Source organism: Phyllobates terribilis, unplaced genomic scaffold (genome assembly GCF_046119375.1).
Source record: "Phyllobates terribilis strain yellow unplaced genomic scaffold, ASM4611937v1 Scaffold_11__3_contigs__length_659146591, whole genome shotgun sequence".
Taxonomy (NCBI): Eukaryota; Metazoa; Chordata; class Amphibia; order Anura; family Dendrobatidae; genus Phyllobates; species Phyllobates terribilis.
Genome location: NW_027362771.1, coordinates 165,670,675 through 165,680,786, shown reverse-complemented (window position 1 = coordinate 165,680,786; position 10,112 = coordinate 165,670,675).

Genomic DNA, 10,112 nt, shown 5'->3' with positions numbered 1-10,112 from the left:
CCGCTTCCTTACAAGGACTGCCCCTTGTATAAGTTGCTCAGAGGTTCCGCCTCCCAGTCCCGTTACAGGTTCAATCCTGTGCTGATCGCTTTCACCACCCCCTCAACGATCTCACCTTGCTGGTAGCCTTTCTGTAAACCTGCATCGATCTGGTGCAACAAGTTCATATAAGACAGTTTCGCTTTCTGTTCGCACTCTCCAATCTGTCCCAGGATCTTGAATTCTTTCCTTATGGTGATTTGTGGTGTTAGAGAGGACTGTCTCCCTGATTTATCTAACCCGAGCAGGTTAAAGGTCTTGTCTGAGTCTATCACCCTTTCAGAGGTTTTGGTCGATTCCCGCAGGGCTGTTGTTAGGGCTTTGAATTGTTCTTTCAATTCCTGTAGTTCTGTCTGTGGACGAAGATTCCCACTTTTGGTAATTGGTGACACCCCTCCATCCTCCAACTTCAACCTGGTTAGAAACTGTGTTCATTACTGGAGGAATGTCCCCATGACATCTTCAGCTTCTTTCTCCCCCAGCTCATCCATTTTTGCATTAGTGGCAGCTAACAGTTGCCTGCGGTTGTATGCTTTGGAAATCTGTTCTTCTGACATCTTTATATGTTCTGCTACTGTTCTCAATTCTTCACAGGTTAACTGAAGAAGCAGCTCAATTCAGTCCATTTGCATTTCCACATCCATTGCTGTTAGTGAGTTTTCATTAGGGCTGATCCCCTTTAACTGGTGTAGCAGAGTTGAGTTGAGGTGCTGTGCTGCTGTGTTTTTCCAGACACTTTTCCTCTTCTCCCGCTTCTCCCTCTACAATTCCTGCTCAGGATTCCCCGTACGGGCCACCAATGTTACACGTACGCCGCCTAAGTTCAGATAGGGGCAAGACCGGTTACATAAATTCGTCGGAATCCTGGGGGAACCAGTAAGAACAGTTGTATCTCCTTTGCAGCACAGCAGTACACAGTCTATTATCCTGTAGCACAGTACAGCACAGTTTTAATGCATACACAACCACAGGACTCAATTGTACACAGCATTCTATATCCTGCATTGAGATGGAGGGGGGGGGTGTTTGATGAGGGAGATGATCCCAATGACAGGATTCCTTCCAGTGCTTATCTTCCTGGCCAACAATACTCCATACTGTTAGTTCAGGGAGTCTAACTGACCTTTGTTTAGCTTCCCTCCTGACCTGAATTCTGTTCCCTTGCCTTCTGTGAGATACAGATAATAAGCCACCTTTCTCTTCGGCTCCAGCCAGGCAGTAAACAACTTCCCCACAATCCCTCTGGGGCTCTGCTAAAACACTCCCCTTCTCCTGTGACTGTGTTAACCCCTCTAGTTGCTGGATGTTTCTGAAGCACAACACTTCCTGTCTCCTGTGCTTGTGTTGCTTCTAATAGTTGTTGAATGCTTTTAAAGCAACAGCACTACTTCTGCATGTCACAACATGTCCGATCAGCTGATGCTGAGCGTGGGAAGATTCACAAGAATTTTCCCACGCTCTCTATCTCACCGGGGCTCATCAGCTGATGAGGGGGTGATTTTAAACCCCTGTCAGTATACAGTGCTGTATTCTACAGCTGTGACATCAGTGATTGCTAATGTCACAGCTGTAGAAATTATCCGGATCGTCGTGGGACAGTCATGATCGTGGATTGCGTCGTTGAAGACGGACAGGTGTGGGATATGGTTGTGGAGCCGTGTCTGTTTTATTTCATTAAAATTCTTTATTCTAGCCGTGTCTTTTATTAAAAATGCACCGACCATTTTACTACGCGGTTAGTAATGGGGGCATCTTATAGACGCCTTCCATTACTAACCTGGGCTTCACGTCAGCCGCCAAGATAAGGCTGACGTGATCTCCAACCCCATTACCCCCTGCCACCGCTACAGGGTAGCGTGGAAAAGCTAAGCGCCAGTTTTGGCGCATCTTATGGATGCGCCATTTCTGGGACTGCTGAGGGGTGATATTAATAGCCGTGGAGGGAGCTAGTATTCATGGCCCCTTCCATGGCTATTAATATCAGCTTGCAGCTGTCTAGTTTAGCCTTTTCTGACTAGATTTTATAGGGGGACCCCATGTTAATTTTTTTCTGGGGTCCCCCTGTAATCTAGCCAGTAAAGGCTAAACAAATAGCTGTGGGCTGATATTAATAGCCATGGAACATTGTTGGCTAATGGCCTCTTCCGTGGCTACTAATATCAGCCCCCAGCGGTCGGCTTTCCCTCTGCTGGTTATAAAAATGACGCGGGAGCCCACGGCATTTTTTTTTTTAGGTTTTGTGCCCATAATTCAGACGTAGCACCGCTTTGGACGCAAATTTTTGCTGCGTTCAAAACGTTGCATTCCATTGAACGCAGGTAAATCCACATGTGTTCACTGAACCATGCGGATTTACCGCATTCAATACTTTCTAGTGGACAAATTTCTGTTGTGGAGACTAGCGACTCCACAAGACAATTTGACATGCTGCAGTCCTGAAAGACGAACCGCATGTCAGTGTCCGCGGGGGATTCGCAGCCTAAAATGCACACATAGCGGACATGGGATTTCTAGAGATCCTATCCACTATGCTGTAACATCTGGACGCTGCGGGTTTGATGCTGTATAAACACGGAGCGTCAAACCTGCAGCGGCTCCTGACCATGGCCTCGTACCCAAACTCACCCACAGCATGTCAACTTCTGTAGCAGACACGGTAGTCTCCGCTGCAGATTTTGACCGATTGAAGTGTCATTATATGTGGTGGATTTTCATTTACCGACAACAAAATTGCGGCATTATAACTCCGCGTTTTGGACGCAACATAAATACGTTGTGTCCAAAGCGCTGCTGAGTGCTGATAGGGAAGGAGGGACATAGGGGCTAACAAACCAGCTGTGAGATGTTAATTATGGCCAGGGAAAATGTTTGCCTAGTGGCACATTCCCAGGCTAAAAGAAACAGCTCACAGCAGTCGCATAAATTACGTGAATAGAAATGCTAATGAAGATTGGGTGAATGGGACTAGCTGACATCCAGCTCTTTTGCTTGGTGATGTCAAGGTGTCAATCAAACCTTTTCATGACCAAACAAAGTAAAGAAACACACAGACACAGTGTAAACACTTTATTTGAAATACAACAGACCCATTCTTTAATCATTTAAATGAACCAATATACTCACCCCAGTTCTTATGGTAATCCAAGGGCTTAAGCAATGTCTCACCAACTTTATTTAGCTCCAAAAATTATTCATTGATGCTAAAAAACGCTTAAAAAACGAATGTAAAAACAAGTCAAAAATGGGTCAAAAATGCAGGTAAAAACCGCATGCGTTTTTTCTGGCAAGGAGAGACAAAAACGCTCAGGAAATTTTTGCTTCAAATCTGCATCGTGGGCACATACCCTTTGGAACAAAATAGTCTTAGGGTATGTGCACACGATCAGTACTGTCAGCGCTTTGAACGCAGTGTACTTTATGCAGCATCCAAAGCGCTGCACACAGGTGAATCCGCATGTGTTCATTGAATCATGCGGATTCACCACAATCAATACATTGCACTGATTAGATTTCTCTTGCGGAGACTAATGTCTCTGCAAGAGAAATTGACATGCTGCGGTCCGGAAAGACGCATCACATGTCCATGTCCGCAGGTGCACGGAGACGCATAGTGGGCACGGGATTTCTACAAATCCCATCCACTTTGCTTGTAAAGTAGAACGCTGCGGTTTGCATGCAGCGCAAGTGTGCTGCATCCAATCCATAGCATTTCCTGACCGTGTGCACATACCCTTATTTGTCTCATTGATTTGAAACATATGGAAAAACCATCCCAAGATGTAAATACTATCAATACTTTCACAACGAAAAATCCTGCCTTTTATTCAGTCCAGACACGAACTTGTGCAATGGATCATTTTCAAGACAATATGGAAAGGGACATAAAAGTCCTAGCTTGTGAATCACGTTTGTCTTCCAAAAAAAGCAATCTATCTGGACTGGAAAAGAATGCATTTGACAAATTATGCAACCATTCAGACATAACAATCAAAATGTCTGATAAAGGCGGCTCGGAGGTTATTTTAAACAGTGAAGATTATGTTGCGTCTATTAATAATATGTTAAATGATTCTGATGTATATACTCCAATTAAACATTATCAAACTAAGTTTTATTTGGATAAACTAAAAGTATTGGTAAATGAGGGTTTATCATTAGGAATTTTTTCCAAAAAACAAGCGGAGTATTTAATTGTTGACAATCCTGTCATTCCCATTTATGAACCTCTGAATTGTTATGAACCTCTGAATTGTTAAGCGCTGCGGAATATGGCGTAGAAGGGAGGAGGGGAGGGGAAATGTAGAAAGCTTACCATGTTGTCGATTTCAAAACCATATGTCAGCCGGAATCCATCCTGAGGGTGCCACACCCATTGCTGATCACAAGCAAATGAAAAAGAAAAGGGAAATCCACCGGCACATCCAACAGGAAATAATTAAAAATTGTTCTTTATTGCAGAAAAACCTAAAACATGCTAAAATGAAACCTCAGAAACCTGACGCGTTTCTGGTGTATACAACACCCTTATTCATAAGACGACTGAGGCAACATGTAACAGACCAGACTTTATACCAAACTTGCAATAAATGAGCAAAAACAGTAGGTGGAGCTCAAATCAGTGCTGCAGAGGAAGTTGCAAACAATACAGGTGACGAGCATAAAATAATGAATATAGTGCAATGAATAATAAATAATTCATAAAGCATACCCAACATGGCAATAATATTCTGAATGGACAAATATAAATGCAATAATAATTCACATAATAGCAACTAATGGAAGCCGCAATTCAGCAGTCAGTGTCACACAGGATGAAATCAGATACGCAGCCAAGCAGCCAGTAACACAAAGAATGGAATCAGGTACAAAAATCGACAAACGGCATTACACAGCTTAGCAATCAGTGCCTGAACGAGCAGTATCAAAAAAAAAAAAATAAATAGTCACAATCAGTAATAAATAAAAAATAGGTCATTTTTGAATTTCATGCCCAATGCTGATGTTAACAATGTGCTCAGCTATCCTTTTTTGAGTTTGCGTGTGGTGTAACCTACATATTGTAAATTTCAGATTTTGCAATGTATGCAGTAGATTACATGACTGGTTTCACAATTAATAAATGTTTTGATGGAATATGACACACCCTCAGAGGAACTGAAAGTGTGTTTCTTATTATCCGCATACTGACATACATTGCATCTGCTCAGTGCACATTTGTAGAAACCCGTGGCTGAAAGCCAAGATGAGGGGGATTTTACATTGCGTGTCAGGCTGGGTGATAGTGTGACACCCTGCTGTGCATGGAGCCACAGATCCTGGAGGGGTGCATTTCAGGTTTTCTCCACAAGAGGCCCTCAAAGCATACACACACCTCCACCTTCCACCTCAGACCACCAGAGGGAGCCTGATAGGGATATAAATAGGGAAGGTGGAGTGATTCAGCAGTTTTTCTGCTCAGACACAGAAGGAGAGTCTGTGAGTAAGTTCTCCTCAGGAAGTTAGTGGAGACCGAAAAGTCTGGAGTCCACAGCCAGTTCCTCCAGAGTGAGACACAGAGAAACAGGTCAGTCTGCAGTGGAGCTCAGTCAGACTCAAGCAGCTCAGGTTAGTGAGCTAGGAGCGTTGCTGACGCTCAGAGAACAGCAGAAGAGGCAGCCACCTAACTGCCAGTGTGTATAGCCTAGTGAGGGCCGAGTAGGCCGAAGGCTATAGGAGTGAGTAGCATTGAGGGCAGAGGAGCCTTACCAGCTCACCCCAGAAACCTTATCCCGGACACTGTGTCCGAGTCTGCAGGGATTCTTTATACTCAGCAGAAGACAACCAGAACCCCTGGCGAACTACAGGTCCCAGGAATACCAAACGCTGACTGTTATACCGGGGTCAGGAGTTACCGAGGCCCCATATACCATGGAGTGTGTACTCCAACAGAAGGCCCTACCACAGGATCAGCTGGTGCAGAACAGAGACTAAGTTAGGCCTAGCTCCAGGCAGGCCAGAGACTAACACTAAGCGGCGAAGAAACAGGAGGCCCTACACCTGCTCACTGGGGAGAGTCCTGCAGTGCACCCCTCACCCTACAGTGCTCCGGACGGTACCTGCATTCCCACCAGTAAAAGGTACAGAAGCAAACCATGTGTGTGTGTCCCCTGTTCTTCCTTGGACCCGGCTGGGTCACCGCCATATTGTGCACCTCGTCAAACATCACTGCCCTGAGGCCTAGCTCCACCTGTGGGGAGCTACACCATCAAAGCTGTCGTAACACCGGACTCAGTGGACTGCCGCAGCGCTGGTGATCCTCACCAGACACCACAGGTGGAGTCACGAACTTTGACATTTTATTTTCCCCTTTTTTTTAAGAGAGACCCCAGGGTACGGGCCCGGGAGCCGACCACCGCGACGTCCCCCAAGTCCAGGCATTAAGGCCCGGGCGCCGAGTAGTCCCCATCCCCTGGGCGCCACAATAGCATGTCACCAAGTGATCTGCCTCTTTTAGCTACCACCTGACAACCACCATCTAGAATTGTACGAAGGCGGTTTACCACTGGTAAATATTTCTGAATAATGCCCTTAATAGTATGAAACTGATTACTGAAGGCAGTGGAAAAAACAATTGTTTTTGTTAAGGAAAGTAAAACTATTAAGAACAGGCTGAAAGATAGGGGATATAATAGGTCCAGAGTGAATCAAGCATTTGAAAAAGTGCACAATATTTCATGTGATAATTTTTCATATGGTACAGGGAAAACACTTAAATCGGCTTCTCCCCCTACCATTGTTTTTTTCCACTGCCTTCAGTAATCAGGTTACACCACACGCAAATTCAAAAAAAGGATAGCTGAGCACATTGGTAACATCAGCAGTGTTAACTCTGGTTATTCTGGGGCAGTTAAACATTTTAGCACATTACATAGAGGAGACCTTTCCTGTTTGTCTTTTTTGGGATTGAAAAAGTTGATCATTCCATTCGGGGGGCAGCTGGCAGAAACAATTAGCTTTAAGAGAAGCCTACTAGATTACTAGATATTGACCTTGGACACTAAATATCCCCGAGGCATGAATTTCAAAAATGACCTATTTTTTATTTATTACTGATTGTGACTATTTTTTTTTTTGATACTGCTTGTTTAATAGTGATGTTCAGACACTGATTGCTAGGCTGTGTAATGCTGTTTGTCGATTTTTGTACCTGATTCCATTCTTTGTGTTACTGGCTGCTTGGCTGCGTATCTGATTTCATCCTGTGTGACACTGACTGCTGAATTGCGGCTTCCATTAGTTGCTATTATGTGAATTATTATTGCATTTAAATTTGTCCATTCAGAATATTATTGTCATGTTGGGTATGCTTTATGAATTATTTATTATTCATTGCACTACATTTATTATTTTATGCTCGTCACCTGTATTGTTTGCAACTTCCTCTGCAGCACTGATTTGAGCTCCACCTACTGTTTTTGCTCATTTATTGCTAGTTTGGTATAAAGTCTGGTCTGTTACATGTTGCCTCAGTCGTCCTATGAATAAGGGTGTTGTATACACCAGAAACGCGTCAGGTTTCTGAGGTTTCATTTTAGCATGTTTTAGGTTTTTCTTCAATAAAGAACAATTTTTAATTATTTCCTGTTGGATGTGCCGGTGGATTTCTCCTTTCTTTTTCATTCCGCTGCGGAATATGTTGGGGCTATATAAAGATTATTATTATTATTATTATTTTGCATGCCCTGCCGAAGGTTCACAAACCTTTTCGTCGTCCCTCTATGCATCCTATCATCCCAGGCATAGGCTCATTAGGAGAACACCTGGGGCAATGGTTAGGTTTCTCTCTTCAACCATTTGTTCAAAGAATCCCTGAATATTTGCAGGATTCATGTGACGTTTTAGACATGCTGCAGTCTGTCTCTTGGTCTGAATCATGGTCTTAGCTAACGTGATGTTATTTTGTTATACACGAGCATACCACACTATGTAGCAATATCAGCCATTGGTCATCACGTTCATAAATAAAGCATATACACTCAAGATTTACAACCCTTTATTAAATCAGTCCAGTCTTTTTTACTGACACAGTAAAAATGTTTAACAAAAAATTCTATCTGCAGAACAATGGAGTCTCTATGGGAGCCAAATTCTCATCTTCAGTAGCTAACCTGGTTATGGCTTTTCATTTATAATAAAAACAATCCTTTTAGCATGTCCATCAATTACTATGCTAGATTCATTGATGATTTATTGCTCATTTGGCAAGGTGAATTTTCTGACGTCCCACACTTTCTTGCCTATTTAAATAATAACCAGTTAACCTACGTTTTACCAGCTTTTCTTACAAACACCGCATTACATTTCTTGATTTGGAACTAACAGGTCACCATGAGTTGCCAATAGAAACCAGAATATACAGAAAACCAAATTTTGGTAATACTATTTTGCATGTCCACAGATTCCACCCACCACATACCCCCAAGGCAATCCCAGTGGGGGAACTGACAAGGACAAAAAGAAATTGTAACAGTACTACTTCTTTTAAAGATGAATTGTCAAACGTATATTAATGAATACACACTATCCATCCTGGTCTCTCTCCCGTGCCACAAAAATTACAGATTCAAAAACAAGAGACTCTTTATTAAACAAAACTAAAAAAAATCTAGGGAGTAATACTTCTACAATTACTAATAATAATCCGACTCTAGTATTAACATATAATACGTTTTTTCCAGCCATTTCTAATATAGTCAAATGTAATCTTCATATTTTGAGGGAAGATGACAGTATGGACTCTATACTCAAAGTTGGCATAAGAATTGTCCCTCAGAAAGCACCTAAGATAGGCAATAAATTGTATCCCAATCCATTCAATAAAAATACTACTATTAACCAGCCAAACAATTGGTTATCTATTAGTGTTTTTTGCAAATGCGGTCAAACTCCATGTAAAACCTGTACCCACGCTGTTAATATAACATTCTTTCTCAAATAATAACAGCAAAACATAGAATATACATTTTTTTATGAATTGCAATACATGACCATGTTATTTATATTATTGAGTGTACATATTGCAATCTTAAATATGTGGGTTCCACCGTCAGAAAAATAAAATTCAGGATGAGAGAACCCCTCTATGATATTGTCAGTCCATCAAAGCACAATACCTCTAATGCATCTAAACACTTGATTACCTGCCATAACAGACAAGTTACCAGCTTTGTAGTTTATGCCATAGAATTAATTCCAAAACATATAAGAGGTGGTGACATCGAAAAAACACTCCACAACAGAGAAGCATATTACATTGTTTCCTTAAACACCAGGGTACCACTGGGTTTGAACCTCAGAAGGGAGATCATGCTGCATTACTAACTTACTGAAATAGGATTTATTGTTGTTTTTATTTATAATTTCTATTTTTTATTGCATGTGATGGTTTTTTTGTGTTGTCCATTCATGACACATCATCCTTCCAATAGATTTTCCACATTTAGCCACCAGTAATTAATCATTAATTACGTGCCCTATAAAGGTTCCTTCCTTTTGTCAGTATTATGTTTAAACCAAATTTAAGAACAGTCCTGCATTCGAAACACGTCTGGTTCTTCTATTTCTTTGCCCTATGTCCCCCCTACTATCTCCTCATATGGAGAGTTTTTGATGTTTTTTGCCCTAATTCTTTATGCTTGGAATTTTTTTAAATCTTTGAAATAAAAACTTCATGATTTTAACCACACCATCTTGATTCATGGATCAGAAGCTGGACCAGCTTCCTCTCTTTCCCAGTTAAAATACTAACCAGTCACCATTTTCTTTAATTCCAAGTATTGTTCCTATCCTATCATGTGACTACAGTTCTGCTTAGCCGGCTCTCATAGTGTCTCCTGGACCGGTAGTTGATTTCCCAATGTAAGCCTATGAAACTAAGCGCTCTCATAGACTTACACTGAGAAAGTGACTTTCAGTCTAACCATAAAACACTGTGCCAGCCAGATAATCTGAATAGCAGCCATATGGTTCAGAAGAGGATGGACGGTGCTGGGACCCGCAAAAGATAACAATCGGCTTGTAAACACATTTTCTTT